Source organism: Notamacropus eugenii, chromosome 6 (assembly GCF_028372415.1).
Source record: "Notamacropus eugenii isolate mMacEug1 chromosome 6, mMacEug1.pri_v2, whole genome shotgun sequence".
In the NCBI taxonomy this organism is placed as follows: Eukaryota; Metazoa; Chordata; class Mammalia; order Diprotodontia; family Macropodidae; genus Notamacropus; species Notamacropus eugenii.
The window spans coordinates 16,884,572-16,900,443 of record NC_092877.1 but is presented as its reverse complement, the minus strand read 5'-3'; positions in this window follow the sequence as shown (position 1 = coordinate 16,900,443).

Here is a 15,872-nt window from a genome sequence, read left to right as displayed (position 1 = left end):
CACCTCTAGGCAGCTGCTTGCAGAGACACTTCAACATCTTCACGGGTTCCATGATGCTGGATTGCAGGATGACCCTGTGTGTAGGAGGGCTAAGCATTGGCCTATGTGATGTCTTTAAGGGTTCCCCAAAAGCTCCTTTGCCCAGAAATATTTTCCCTGTATTACCTGAAATCCCTAATAGTGGTGATGATAGTGATGAAGAAGAAGCTGATGATGATGATAACATTGATGGCGGGCATTCATACAGTGTTTCACATTTTTGCAAAATGTTTTATCTACATTATTTCATTTGAGGCTCACAAACACTTGGGGAGGCGGGTGCAGTCTGTACATCACTGGGCTTCTTACAGAGTTTTCTGGGGTTACTGAGAGGTTTAGTACCTTCCCTGGGGTCACATGAACAATGTATGTTAGAGCTAGGACCTAAATCCAGGTCTTCCTGATTCTAAGACAACTCCTCTGTCCACTTAGACCAGGCTTTCTCTCTTAGGGACTTGTATTACCTCATTTTACAGATCAATTATTCGACAAATATCTATTAAGCAGTTAATGTGATGTAGGCACTATGCTGTGCTCAGGGATACAAAGAAATAGCTCCCGCTAAAACAAAGAAAAGAGTTCCTTCCCTGTAAGAGCTCAGGTTCTAAAGGGGGAGACAATGGTACATAAGGAGGTATGTACAAGACAGAAGGTGGAACTTCTACAAGCATGTATAAGTTGAAATAACTTAGAGAAGAACTTCAATTAAACAACATCTTATATGTGCAAGAATGAACAGATGTGCCTAGGAGGAGGAGAGCAGGTTGGAATGGTGTTGGAAAAATTGCAAAGTTCTGGAAAGAGCTTGACTCTGGAATGAGAGGTCCTCGGTTCAAATCTTGCCTCAAACTCTTTATCACTTGTGTGACTTTGAATAGACCACTTACCTTCTCTGACCACAGTTTTCTCATTTGATCAGTAGAGTCCTTAGAATCGATGGCCCCTGCAATCCCTTTGAGCTCCAATTACTATCACCTCCAAGTTTAACTAGGAAAGTCCTTGCATGATAGATACACACAGTCTGTCACTAGGTTAATCCTTGAAGAATTTCCAGTTTGTCAGTCCCTATGATTTTCTTTGGGAACCTATCTCCATGCTCTGTGATGAGAAAAGAGGATTTCTAAAAGGGCCAGTGTCTGAAGAGCAATTGTGGTTTCAAGAAAAGTCCTCATTGATTCTAAAGCTCTTTGCAAATCAGATTATAGTATCATAGATTTAAAAATAGAAAAAAGAAACTTCCAAGACATTTATAATTCAGTACCTTCAATCTGCACATGAAGGAAGACATCAAAGTCCACAGGAGTTAGGTGACTTGTGCAAAGTCACACAGGTGGTAAGTGCCAGAGTCAGGATTAGAACCCAGATCCTTTGACTTTGAATCCTAGTCTCTCTTCTCACTACTATCCTGACTCCCAACAGGTGCCAAGTAGGTTAAAAGTAAGATTCAGATATTGTAGAAACAAATAGGGCTTCATAGGAATGGTCTTTCAGAAAATAGTCAATCTTTTTTTGAGTTCTTTTTGACAGAAGGAGCATGGTCATATTCAGGGGAAAGGATTGGTCCTCACAGTGGATGCCTGAAGTCACTCAGGTCACTCAGTGCTCTAGTCAAGGTTAGGAAAGACTAAAACTGCCCATTTCCTGCCCTGGAGGACAAAGGTCATTACTATTCCTGAAAGCTGGGAGTTATCCTTAGAAAAATGTGGTTGGTGTAAGTTTCGTGGCAGGTGATAGGCTAAAATGTATGAGACCTAGATTTGAGTTCCATCTTGGCCACTAGCTTGGACACATAAGAATTACAGGGTCTACAGTGGTAACAGACTTTGGAGTTCCTCTAATTCAATTCATTCATCTTGCAGAAAAGGAAACTGAAATCCAGCTAAATGAAGTGACTTGCCCAAGATCATATGAGGGGAAGCAGCAGAGTCTGGATTTGAATCCAGGGCTTCTGACTTCATGTAGCAATGTATGAAAGTAATTTGGAGAATTTAATATTAAAGGAAGGCCAGGAAATCTTTAAATTTTTCACAATTTTTATCTTTTTTTCTCACCTTCACTTCCAAAAATATCCTTTCTTTTTTTAAAAAAATTCAATTTTGTTACATAAATTTGCCTCAGTTTCCTCTTCTGTAAAATGAGCTGGAGAAGAAAATGGCAAATCATTCTAGTATCTTTGCCAAGAAAGCCTCAAATGGGGTCACAAAGAGTCAGACACAACCGATAAACAACAACACAGTAAGTGAGGGTCTGCGTCAGAATTCAAACTCAAGTGTTTCTGACTCAGAGCCTTATAGACAGTCACCAAAAATTCTTTAGCAGGGAAAGGCAGGGAGCATTATCTAGATTAAATAGGACAACCTCCCACTTGATGTAGGTAAGCACTTATTAATCACTTACTTGGTGCCGTGAGGGAAGACAATACATGAAAGGGAGCCGAAAAGCTCGAAGGGCAAGGAGGAAGGGTGGGTGGAGAGAGAGGGGTGGGGGTGGGGTGAATAGAGGGAGGGGTATGGGGGAATGGAAGGAGGGGAATGGGGAGGGGATGGTGCCAAGGTCCAGAGAGCCAGAAATTCCTCATCCAATAACAAATGATTCTCTAGGCTTTGCTTGCACCACTGCTTTGTCTACTGTGCCACCTAGCTGCCCTCTAGATGTGTATGGGAGGAGAAGGGAGGTGGTAGATCCAGAACAGAGACAGCCTTCTCAAAACATCAGAGAAGTCTGCCCCCTCCCCCCACAAAAAAAAAACAAACCGTAGAAATCTTTTTGGATTTCCAATTCTTAAGGTCATTGATTTCCATCCTAATTACTTGTGTGTTCTATCATGGAGAAATTTTCCCTTCTGATTCTTCACTGAGTATTTAGAATGTGCTTTCCCAGAGGTATCAATGAAAACAGTACTGGACTTAGAGTCAGCAGGCTTGGGTTTGAAGCCTGGGAAATAGCTGGGTTCTAAACTGAGCCCAGTTTCATCCTGGGCTTCATTCCATCCTTACATATTAACTGATAAGATAAATTCGGAAACCACTCAGCAATAATTCTTCTCCACCTTTGCTTTTGCTGTGCCCCCTGCTCTGAATGCCTTTCCACCTTTATTTATTCAAAGTCTCAGTTTAAGTCCCATCTCCTCCATGAAAACTTCTGTGACCATTCTCGACCACGTTGTTCTCCTCTCCTACATCTGACCTCTTATTACTTACTGTTTGTATTGATTTATCAATTAATCACTATGCATTTACTAAAAAGTCACTCTGTGTTAAGCACCATGTAGATATGGGATAGAAAGATAGGTCCAGCCCATGAAGGTTTCCATTCTAACCTGGAGAGATGACATGTGCATATAGAATATAATACACACACACACACACACACACACACACACACACAAAATGGAAACAAAATAGATCCAAAATGATTTTGATGAAAAGGTTGTAGCAGCTGGGGGTGGGGCAGGGCAGTAGGGCAGGAGAGAATCGGGAAAAGCTTCCTGTGGAAGGAACTGATTCTTGAAGAAAATGAAGGATTCTTAGAAGGGAAGGTGAGGATGGCATGCATTCCAGGCAAGGGAAACAGCCAGGGCAAAAGCAGGGAGATGGGAGATGGGGAGTTCTGTATGAGGAAAAGCAAGACCAGTTTAGATCAAAGTGTGTGTGAAAAGCAGGGAAAGCAGATTGAGGCCAGGTTGTGAAAGGCCTTAACTGCCCAACAGAGTTGCTTATATTGGATCCCAGAGATGAGTTTTCTTCTGGAAATCAAGAAGTAAATCTAGGAGATGAAATGGATAGAGGGATAGACAACTGAACCTATGGTCAGAAAGGGCAGCCTCCAATTATCATTAACTGTACGACCTTAAGCAAGTCATTTAACCTGTTTGCCTCGGTTTTCTCATCTATAAAATGGAGGTCATCATAGCCTCTACCTCACAGGGTTGTTGTAAGGATAAATTAATATTTGTAAAGCACTTAAAAGTGTTGTATAAATGCTAACTATTAAAAGTGTATAATGACACAGAATGGATGATCCCAGCTCTCCACTTTAGAGATATATTTGTTTCTTACTGATTTGCTTGCCGTGGGGTGAGGAAAAGCCTTTTAATTGGCTGCTGGGTCAGCACCGAGAAGGTACTGAACAGCCAAATTACACTCTTTCTTTCCTGGTGGTGATTGAGGTAAGATATACTGTAAGCTTCTGGGTAAAGAGGGAGAGAGAGAGAGAGAAAGAGAGAGAGGAGAGAAAGAGAGGGAGGAGAGAAAGAGAGGAGAGAGAGGGAGAGAGAGAGAGAGAGAGAGAGTTAGTTCTGTCTTTCTCTGCCTCTAGCCAGGTGCCATGTAGGTCGGGAGCATTGCTTCTCTCCCTGTGATACTGACTCTTTTTCTTTTCTTAGGTCAAGGAGGATTAGAGACAGAACTGCCTCTTTGTAAACTTTGGCAAGTTGGAAAAGCAGCATAGTTGGCTAGCAGCCCGGAAGAGCAATCTCCTTGACCCAGCCCAGCAGTGAATTGACCTGGCGGATGAGAAGATGTGTTTTGCAAGCAAATGAGTGAAATCCATGAATGATTCTGAATTTGGATGTGAATGAATGCTTTGTAGTGACCGCTTTAGGTCTGAATTTACTTTCCTTGGGGACTTAGATCACTGAAGAAAGAATGTGCCCCGATTTGGGGCATCATGTTTGTACTTCTGTTCTGACTATGTTTTCTTGTTCAATATTCCTTGGTAAAAGCTAGTTATGTTCATTGGTTAGATGATATAGGGGCCCTGATCAGTGGTCAGTGTTATTGGGTGGGACACATGAGAATGGGGGTTTGAACAGATAGTATTAGAAACAAAGTATCTCCAGAACCCTAAGCAGCTATAGTCAGTTAAGCTCTGGGGACCAAACTTCATAGCACAAGTGGGAGTTGAGAGAGTGAATTTAGAATCTAAATGGGTGACCCCTATAGTCTTAGCACCTAGCACAATGACTGGCAAGGTGTAAGCACTTATAACAAGCCAAATGAATAAATGTTTCCTATGGTAGAAATCTGAAAACCTAGGCAAACTGTGTAAGGCCAACTTCATTGCAAAAGGTCCTCCTGCACAGTCACAATTCCTTACCTTTGAGTATTTAAAAACATCTCTCTACCTGCTTCTTTTCTAGGGGAGAGGAGACAGTAAAGAAAGTCAGGCCTCAGAGGAAAAGTAAGGCAAAACCAGACATATTGGAGCTGTACGTGTGAGGGGGATACCCAAAGAATGGAAGGGACTTAAAAAATGGATAATTTTTGGACTCCACATCAACTTGACTGAAATCAGGTGGTTGAGAGGAGGCGCCAAGGACAGGCAGATGGCAAAGAGACCAATGCCCCAAGGTACCCTAAGGGTAAGTGTGTTCCTTTCATTTACACAGCTGTACTGACGAACTTAATAGAGACACTTTTGTCTATGGCCAACTGTCCTCTGGAAGAGTGGGGAGGAGCTTTGGAGGGACTAGCTCATGACCAGCAATGAAACTGGCCCAAACCAGAGTCCTTGGGTCCTCTTTGGGTGTGGGGTTCTCCATCTCAGCACCTTCATCTCTTGCAGGAACCCCAAGATTTTATACTGCAAGCACATTGGGGTACAGTGGATTGAGTGCTGGATTTTGGGTCAGGAAAATATGTCTTCAAATTCTACTTGGGATCCTCAGGACTTGAGTGACCATGGGCAGGTAGCAATGTCTCTGAGCCTCTGCAAAGTATGGATTATAATACGAGGTACAGTGGGTAAGGAGTTAGTCTCTGAGGCAGAAAGATGTGTTTTGAAACTTGCTTACTGGGTGTGTGACCCTGTGCAAGTCATTGTAAATGATAAAGTATGTAAATGAAAAACCTACCTTTTTGTGTGGAAGGCTCTTTATCCTGAAGAAACCCATCTTTAACATCTAGTCACTGAAGTGAGATAATAGATGGAAAGAGATTTCCAAAGTTACAAACATTAGCTATTATTATCTAATAATCTCATTCACACTAAGGTGTTAAGGCTTCTTATATTATCTCTAGAGAAGAATGTGCATTTTAAAAGAGAAGGGAGTGGAGTGGAGGAGAATAATGCTTTTACACAAAGCAGAAAACACCAGCTGATGGGATTTCAGACCTTCTGATACCAATCTATTCTGGGGGGAACCTGGCCTTTTTTAAGGCAGCCTGAAATTCCACTAATAGGGTTTGCATCATTTTTGCCTGAGATTTCTCCTTTAAAATGTGAATCCCCCTTCTATGAGAGGCAGGGTGCCATATAATGGGATGCATAATGGATTTTGAGAAAATCTGGGTTTGAGTATTGAATCTGCTACTTAACTTGGATGAACTGGGACAGGTCACTTAGCTTTTCTGGGCCTCAGTTTCCTTATTTGTTAAATGAAGGAATTGAAGAAGATGATCTCTGCAGTTTCTTTCCAATTTTAAATTCTTTGACTGTATAAAAACTGGCATTGGGAAAAGGTCATGCAGGTTCTTATGTCCATCAGTCAATAAGCATTTATTAAGCACCTATTGGATGCCAGGCACTGGAGATATTTAAAAAAGGCAAAAGATAGCCCAAGCTTCTCTTTTAAAATCAGAAACAAAATGTCCAAAAGGCAATCAACTGTGCATGCCCCTTCATCTAGCAATACCACTACTAGGTCTCTATCCCAGAGAGATCATAAAAAAAGGACCTTTATGGACAAAAAATATTTATAGTAGCTCTTTTTGTGGTGGCAAAAATTGGAAATTGAGGGTGTGATCATCAATTGGGGAATGGCTGAACAAATCGTGGTCTATGAATGTAATGGAATACTGTTGTTCTATAAGAAAGGATGAGCAGGCAGATTTCAAAAAAACCTTTAAAGACTTATATGAACTGATGCAGAGTGAAGTGAGCCGTACCAGGGGAAGATTGTACATAGTATCAGCAACGTTGTACGATGATCAACTATGATAGATTTAGCTCTTCTCAGCAATACAATGATCCAAAACAAGTCCAAAAGACTCATGATAGAAAATGTTATGCACATCCAGAAAAAGAACTGATGGGATCTGAATACAAACCAGAGCACTCTATTTTCACTTTCTTTATTTGTGTATGTGTTTTCCCTTTTGTTCTGTTTTTTCTTTCACAACATGACTAATACAGACATAAGTTTCACATGATTGCACATATATTACCTGTATCAAATTGCTTAACATGTTATAGAGAGGTAAAGGGGGAGGGGAGAGGAAGGATAAAATTTGGAACTCCAAATTTTATATAAAAAAGAATGTTAAAAATTGTCTTTACATGTAATTAGAAAAAAATAAAATACTATTTCGTGGAAAAATAAAATCAGAAATAAGCTCACACCCTGAGTGAGTTCCTCCCCCCACAATGGTCATGCTCACTTCATATGAAAATCTAGGATGATCCCTCTATTGTGCAACAGCAGATTGGCCTTTGGTTCCCCTTGTTGTAATTACTGCACCATTTCCAAGAAATAAAAATGAATTGGGAAGAGGATGGCACTTGATGAATGGGGGCCCAGGTGCCAAATAAGCTTGCCAAGATGTGAAGAGGAGGGTCCAAGTTGTGGCATATCTGGGAGTTCTCTTGTTGAACTGAAAATCAAGGCGCCTCTTTCATTGGGCAGTAATATTTGAACACACTAGGGAATTCTAGCCTGGTCATTTTCCACTGGTCTTGTAGGCAGGCTAGACAGGTTAGGATACAGGAAAAATAGGAGTCACCCAGAAGAGAGGTGTAAAGTCTTGAAGATTCTAGTGGAAAGGTGCTTTGTGAAATAGCTGGCTGCTTCATTTTTATCTTTGTATCCCCATTACTTAACTTGGTGCCTTGAACTTATTCTCCAATAGATCTTTGATCTATGTGGGTATTCCTTCCAGTCTTACAAATCGTATGCCATCTATAGATCAGAGTTGGAAGGGACCTTAGAGAACAAGTAGTATATCCCCCTTATTTTGCAGGTGTGGAAACTGAGGCAAATTGCTTGTCCTTCATGAGTATCATCCATGTCCTCCCTCTTCTCATATGTTCAATACAGGGGAGTCTTCCATGTTTTCTCTTGATATTGGGAAGAGACTAATGGTATGTATATATGTGTGTGTGTACATATATGTATATATACGTGTGTGTATATGTGTGTATATATACATGTGTGTGTGTGTATATATAATTTATCCTTTCTTTTTGATAGGTGACCAGTCCATCTTCTTTTTTGTTCATACATTTATTTGAAGATATTTTTTATGCTTCTCCTGTGCAACTCCTTGTCTGGATGTTGCAGCCCATACAGCAAGCCCACCATATGCTTCTCCACTGTTCTTTGAGTGATCTTCATCTTTGAGGATTTGGAGATAATAGTGTTTCATGACTAGCAGACAATGTGCCATGATAGGAAAAAAATCAGTATTAAGAATCCCAATCAATAAGTGGTCAAAGGATAGGAATAAGCAGTTTTCTAAGGAAGAAATTCAAATGTTCAATAGACATATAAGAAAATGTTCTAAATCTCTAATAATTAGAGAAACTCATATTAAGGCACTCAAAAGTTCCACATCAGACACACCTGATTAACAAAGTTGACAGTAAATGAAAATAACAAACATTGGAGGGGCTGTAGAAAAACAGCAGGTGCATTGACATACTGTTGGTGCAACAATGAAGTGGTGTAGCCATTCTGGAAAGCAATTGAAACCATGCTCTGAAGATTATTAAATTTGGACCCAGCAATAACCTCAGGCTTATTCCCCTAAAGCAATTAGAGAAGGAAACCCCGTCTTGGTATGCCCAAATATTAGTAGTAGCTCTTTTTGTAGAGTCAAAGAACTGGGAACTAAGGGATTGTCTCTCAATTGGGGAATGACTGAGCAAATCATGTCATATTAATGGAGTGGAAAGTTATCACTCCATAAGACATGATGAGGGGAACATTTTTTGAAGCAACTTAGAAAGGTTAGTATGAACTGATGCAGAACCAAGTGAGAAGAGTCAGGAAAATGATCTTATAACACTAACAAAAGGGGAAAACAAGCAACTTTGAAAGACTTAAGAATTCTGATCAACATGATGGCCAACCATGATTCCAGATAGCCTGTGAGGAAACATGTTATTTACTTCCTGTCAGGAAGGTAATGGATTCAGGTTGTATATGTAAATATAGAAATGTATACGCCCATATTCATACATGTACACACATGTACAATACACACATGTATATATGTAAATAATATTTGAACATTGTCAATATGGTAATTAATTTTTATTTGCCATAAAGGTTTAAAATGTTTTGTTCAATAGAGGTCAAGAAAATAGATTTTTATTACTTGAAAAAATAAAATTTAAATTTAAAAACAAATTATATTATTCCTCCCCACTTCACCCCCAAATGATGGGTCTTTGTTTCAGGAAGAATTTTGGAGTCACTGAAAGAATTTTGTAATTTCTCAAGTCAACTCAACCTTTTCTCTTATGCTTCTGTAAGCACTGCTCATTTTCCAGTTATAGGGTCTGTTTAAGATACATTGCCTAGTGGATAAAATACATTGTGCTTGCTGCTTATTGACTATAAAAGCAACATTTTAAGGGAAGGGTACTGGGTGAAACTATGGTGATGTAAAAAAAAGACATCAATAAAAATACATTTTTTAAAAAAAGGAATATTTGGGATGATAGGAGGAAATGCCACCTTAAATATCCTCAACAAGGGGCCTCCCACTTATATCTTAAAATTACACAAGAGTGTTTGAAAGATCTAATAATAGAATAAAAAGATTCAGCACAGAGTTCCAATCAGAGAAATTCCTAGTACACAGTGAAGTCCTCCAGATGCTCCTGTCTATGGATGACATTGTGCTGATTACATCAAGCCTGGGGCCACTTCATGACTTTCCAGATGGATTCCATAACCACTCCAAAGACTTTGGCCAAGCTAACCACAAAGAAATAAAACAAAGTTGGACTGAGAATGCCTTGCCTATAGCAAGTACTTAACAAATACTTGTTAATTTGAATTGAATTTGTTGTTTTTGAATAAAATAAGAGAAAATTGTAGGGTAACGTATTAGGGGGTTGCTAGACTTTAAATATATATCTGGGGAAAGAAGATCTTTTTAGCTTAGAACAGTGTCCGATACATGGTAAGAGAAAAAAAATGCTTTTTTCATTCATTCAGTTATCCTGGGCAGGCACAAGGTCTGTCAGAAGAGAGTGCAGGGCTGTTTAGTTCACAGTAAAAGACGGAGTTGGAGACAGGTTTCCAAAGATGCTCATGGTTAAATTAGTCTGACGTTATTTTATCTAGAAGGAGCTGAACAGCGCTGAGTCAAAGGTATCAGGACAATATCTTGATATGCCAGCAAGGAAACCCAGCAGTTGGATCAATGCAATCTAATCCCATCCATGACTAGATCATGTCTTTTTAGGTACATGCTAACAATTTTGCAATCTGTACTTCTACATCCCAGAGTTTTCACCTCTTTGTGGCATAGCCTCCATCCAAAAGCTCTAGGTCCTTAAGGAAACCTTTCAGTAATTTCTCTGCAGCCCTGAAGTGATCTTGAGTTGTTTTTACAAACCCTTCTGTTTTTTTGAAACACGTCTCATGACTCACCCTTTTGTTCAATGATTCTTTGTCAACATACGTTGGTTGCGTTTGTGGGGGTGTCACCCATAGGGGGCCTTTTGATTGCACTCTTGGACTGTAGCCATTTCACGGGCTCCTTCCAGAGAGCAGTAGGAGGATGACTGTTGTTACCAATTGCATCCTTCTGCTATGAAATCATTGTGGGAGCTAATGTGTCAGCATTCTGTCCCATTGTTCTGATTTCCACAGAATTCAGAAAACAAATGGATGCTGACTGAAGGAATATACTCGGAAGCCTGCTTCCAGATCATGGTTGGCTTTCTTGATTGATGGTTTCTATTTGTCTCTTCCCCGACCTAGCTGGTTCTCTGGACCAACCTTGAGTTCTGGTTTGGAAGTTGTGTTGTTGGTTATATTATGAGTGAGGCTTTATCCTTGAGGATTGGGCACTAGTTCCTGAAGATGTTTTCTTTGTCTTGAGCTAATTTTTCAAAGAGCCCATGAAATTTGATTGACATACTTCCTTGGTTTTTGTTCTTCCTAAATGCACAGATGATATAAATGGTTATCAAAGTCCATCCAAAGAAGCTATTTCTTATAAACTGTTGAGCTTGCACCATGTAGTATGATGGAAAGAACACTGGCTCTAGAATGTATGGTCTTGGGCTCAAATACCATGTCTGATACTACATGTGTGGATTTGGGCAAGTCTTTTATGTTCCCTTATCTTCAGTTTTGTCTTCTATAAAATGAAGGGACTAAGCTAGATGTATCCTGAGGATCCTACCCTGAACTCTAAGTAGGATTTCAGTAAGGGATCCTCTCCAGGTGTGTGGGTAGGGACCATCCATCTTTTCATAGGGTGCTCATATGGTTCTAGATCTTTGACCCTATAGTAATAGTAATTGTTGTTCATAACCGCTTTTTGTTGGTTTGTTTTCTTTTGTGATTTTTCAGATACTGGAATGGTTTGACATTTTCTTCTGCAGTTCATTTTACAGAAGAGAAAACTGAGGCAAACAGAGTTAAATGATCTGCCCAGGGTCACACAGCTAGGAAGTGTCTAAGACCAGATTTGAACTCAGGAAGATGAATCTTCCTGATTCCAGGCCCAGCACTCTATGCACTATGGTATCACCTAGCTAATCCTCTGAGTCTGAGTACATCTCAAGACCCAGAGAAAGCATGATATAGTGAAATGAGCCATGGAAAGTCTGGGTTCAAGTCCTATTTCTGCCATTTTCTAGTTCTCTGACCTTGGGTAAGTCACCTAACCACTCTGATTCTGAGTTTCTTCATGAGTCAAAGGGGGGGACAATGCCTGTCTTGCCTACTTCAAGGAGTGATTTGAGGATTAAATGAGGCAATAGACAGAGAAGTATTTTCTGAACTCTACAAAGCAAGATATATAGGGGTGGTCGTTAAACTCTATGGCACATAGAACATTATTAATGCTCCCCTCAATCTACAAAACTATCCAACTCTTTAGTTAATTAGAGATAACTTGTCTTACAAATTCCAGATTTGTTTAAGATAAAAGCTTTATTTAATCAATAGGAGAATGGGGATGTTCTGGTTAAGTGAACTTTCTGGTTAACTGAGGACTCATGAGAAAACCTTTTTCCTTCTCAACTGCTTATTGATGATCTTTCTTAAACAGGTGAATCCTCTTTCCTGTCTTAGTATTTCTCTTGACCTTGATTTCCTCATCTATAAAATGAGGACTGGATCAGGGTTCTTAATTTTTTTGTCACAGACCCCTTTGGCAATCTGGCAAAGCACATGGACCCCTTCCCAGAATAATAGGGTTTTTTTTTACACAATCAAAGGAAATTTTGGCTCTGCATCTAGCCTCTATGATAACTAGTATTTGAGCTTGGGCAGGTTAATTTCCCTTTGGGAACCTCTCATGAGGAAAAATGAAGCTAGTTAGCACCCAAGGTCCCTCCCAGGTCTGGCACTCTAGGATTTTAGAATTGATTAGAGAGGGCAGAAGCAGGAATGGGTGCAAACTTCAGAGGTTTTGCACTCCATATCAGGAAAAACTTCCCATTAATTAGAGCTATCCCGGAGTAGAAGACACTTCCTCAAGATGTCATGGGTTCTAGGTAACATAACTAGTAAATCTCGGAGCTAGCATTTGGATCCAGGTCCTCCAGCTACAATCCAATTTTCCTTCCCTGTCCCATGTTATTTCCTAAAATGAGAATGGCTGTGTAACAAGTAAGCCCTCTCTTCTTTTTCCTGGTAAGCCTAGTTGGAGTGCAATGAACATTTCTATTATACCTGCCTTCTGGAGAGTATCTAGAAGATGTCACACCCACAGGAGATCTTGGATCAGGCCTATTTCCCCCTGTGGCATTGTATACTTTGGCTGCTGGGGCTTGGGGATGTGCCTAATTTTAACTCTACTTTTGATGCTATCATGGAGAGTAACTGGAATTGAACACCCAGACTTCAACACAAAGTGTTGAAGTCAGCTCTCAATAGGACTTCAGTAAGGGCTGCTCCCTAGGCATGCTGGCAAGCATCATCCATCTTTTCTTAGAGGGCTGCTATGGATTTTATCATCAGACAAGATGCTTGCTTTTACAGCTAGTTAACTATAGGTAATACTGAAGCTGTCTCTTTCTTGTCTTCTTGTCTGCCTGTCTCCTAGAAATGAGTAAATTACAAGATGTTTTATTCCAACAGAGTAATCATTAGTGCCCTATGGTGGCATGGCCATTGGAATTAGTATCAGAATCCCTGAGTTCAAATCCCATCTCTGCCACTTACCAGATGTGTGATACTAGATGTATCACTTGGTTGGCAATATCTTCGTCCATAAAATAAAGACCATAAGAGCACAGATTTAGGGCTGGAAGAGCAGAGGTGACTTAGTTAAGCTCCTCTTGTTTTCCATTTGAGGAAAATGAAACCCAGAGAAAGAAAATGATTTGCCCAGGGTCATACAGATTAAAGAAGTGAACATTTATTAGTCACTGAACATAGTGCTGGGCATTGCCCTCGGGAACTGTACATTCTAATGCATTCGAGTCCAAGGGCAAAATACAGGGTTCTTAACCTGTCTACCTTGCTTCAAAGGTAGATTTGAGAAAAGTGGATTATCAACTGTGAAGGACTACATGGATGAAACGTTTGTTCAGAAGACCATGAATCTAGAGCTGAAACGGACCGTATAGGTCACCTGGTTCAGCTTCCTCAGTTTTAAGATGGGAAAACCCACACTCCATGGGAAAATGATTGGTTCAAGATCCCCTACCTGGTGAGGTGGGATTGAAATCCAGGTTCTCATAATAAATACATCATTCTTTCCATTCTATTATGTTCAGGATTGGAGAAAGAGAACACAGCTCAAGCTAGAAGGGAACTTAGTGGATACTCATCCTTCATTTCACTGACAATCAAAGGTAATGAATGGCTTGCTGAAGTCATACAGGTAGCTAGTGTCAGGGCTGGGATTCAAACCAGAGCATCTTTGGAACCAAAGTCTTCGGATTCCAAATTCAGCCTTCTTTTCACTGAATCACACAACCTCACCATCATTATCTCTTTGCTCTGCTAGAAATTCTTCTTCTTCCTCCTCTTCTTGTTTCCTTCTTTTCTTCTTTTTTCTCTTCCTTCTTCCTCTTCCTTCTCCTCCTCCACTCCTTCTTCTTCTTCTCCTTCTTCTTCTTCTCCTTCTTCTTCTTCTCCTACTTCTCTTCCTCTTCCTTTTTCTCCTTCTTCCTCCTCTTCCTCTTTCCCTCCTTCCCTCCCTTCCTCCTATTCTTCCTATTTTCTGTTTTTTTTACACACATCCATCTTTCTGTCTCCATGCCTTTGCGGAGGCTAGCTTCCATCCCTGGAATCCAACTGCTCTTCTCTTCTGCCTCTTAGAATCCTTAGTGCCCTTTAATGCTCAGTTCAAACACTCCCTCCTACATGAGGTCTTTCAGCTATTTGTTTGTTTGATTGTTCCAGCTACTAAGGCACCACTAAAGTGGCTTTGTATTTACCTTGTATATCCTCCATTTTTACTTATCTTTATACATTTTTTCCTTGAGGAGTTGGGGGGAAACTCTATTCTCTAACACCATTGGCTCAGGTCCCCACTGGTTGTGTTCCTCCCATATTAAGGTGCCAGTGACTAGCAGTCCAATTCCATTTAATCATTTAACATCAATTAGCCTTTACAGTTGGACATTAACTTCAAAGAAAGAGCCACGACAAAAGAACAAGCATTTCCCCCCAGTACCTGGAAGGTATACTCTCCCCTGGGCTACCTTTGTCTCTGGGAAGAAAGGGTTTAAACTTAGTTCAGTTCTACATAACGTTGTGCCACCAAGCTCAGGTCGAAATGTAGCATGCCTGCCAGATGAGGCTTAGCTTGGGTCTAGCTGGGCTGAGTCCCAAAGGACATTCCCAAAGATAACTCACATTTCTCTGAGCTCTGATGCTGAGCTTGTTGGAAACTCCAGATGGAAAGTTGCCAGGACATCAGGACACTGAAAGACTCACTTTCCTGACATTTCAGAATCCACAATACAGTAGTCTCCAATACCTTCATCTAAAGCTGAAAAGAAAAAAAATCAGAATCAAGGCAACAAGGGTCATTTCACAGGGCTGCATACTGGTCTCAGAGGGTAATGGTCCTGAGGCCTCTCTGCTTATGGCATGGCCTCTTACCAGATGCCATCAGCAAGACAGTCAAACTAAGAGAAAGCAGCAAAGGGAAAAAATGTCTGAAGCTTTGGTTGCTGGTGCTTTATGAATGCTTCCCACTCATTCAAAGAGCCTGCTAGTCACCACCAGTGGTTGGCCAATGGGCCAGAGCTATAGAATATCTCTGCATGATCCAATGTCTCTTCAAGGTACTTCTATTACACAGCTCTCATGGAAGCCATCTTCCCAGCTTCTCCATGTTGGATGATGATGTCAAAAGTTCTCTGCACATGGGCCACTCTTCATTATATTAACAGATGAGGAAACTGAAGCCCAGATAGATTGATGACTTACCCAATCTATTAATCTGCTACTATTACCCAGAGTCATATAGAGCTAAGAATGAGTAGCAAAGCCAGGTACTCTGTCTTGAAATGCTGCACTGTTTCTAGGTAGCATAGATGTCCTAAAATTATACAAGTAAAGTGATTTAAACCCAAATAATTCTACTAGGGAAGAAAAGACAATGATGTGGATACAGGGGACTAATTCATCAACCAACTTATTACAAAACCACAGAATTTTACAGTTGGAAAATCAGATTCATACA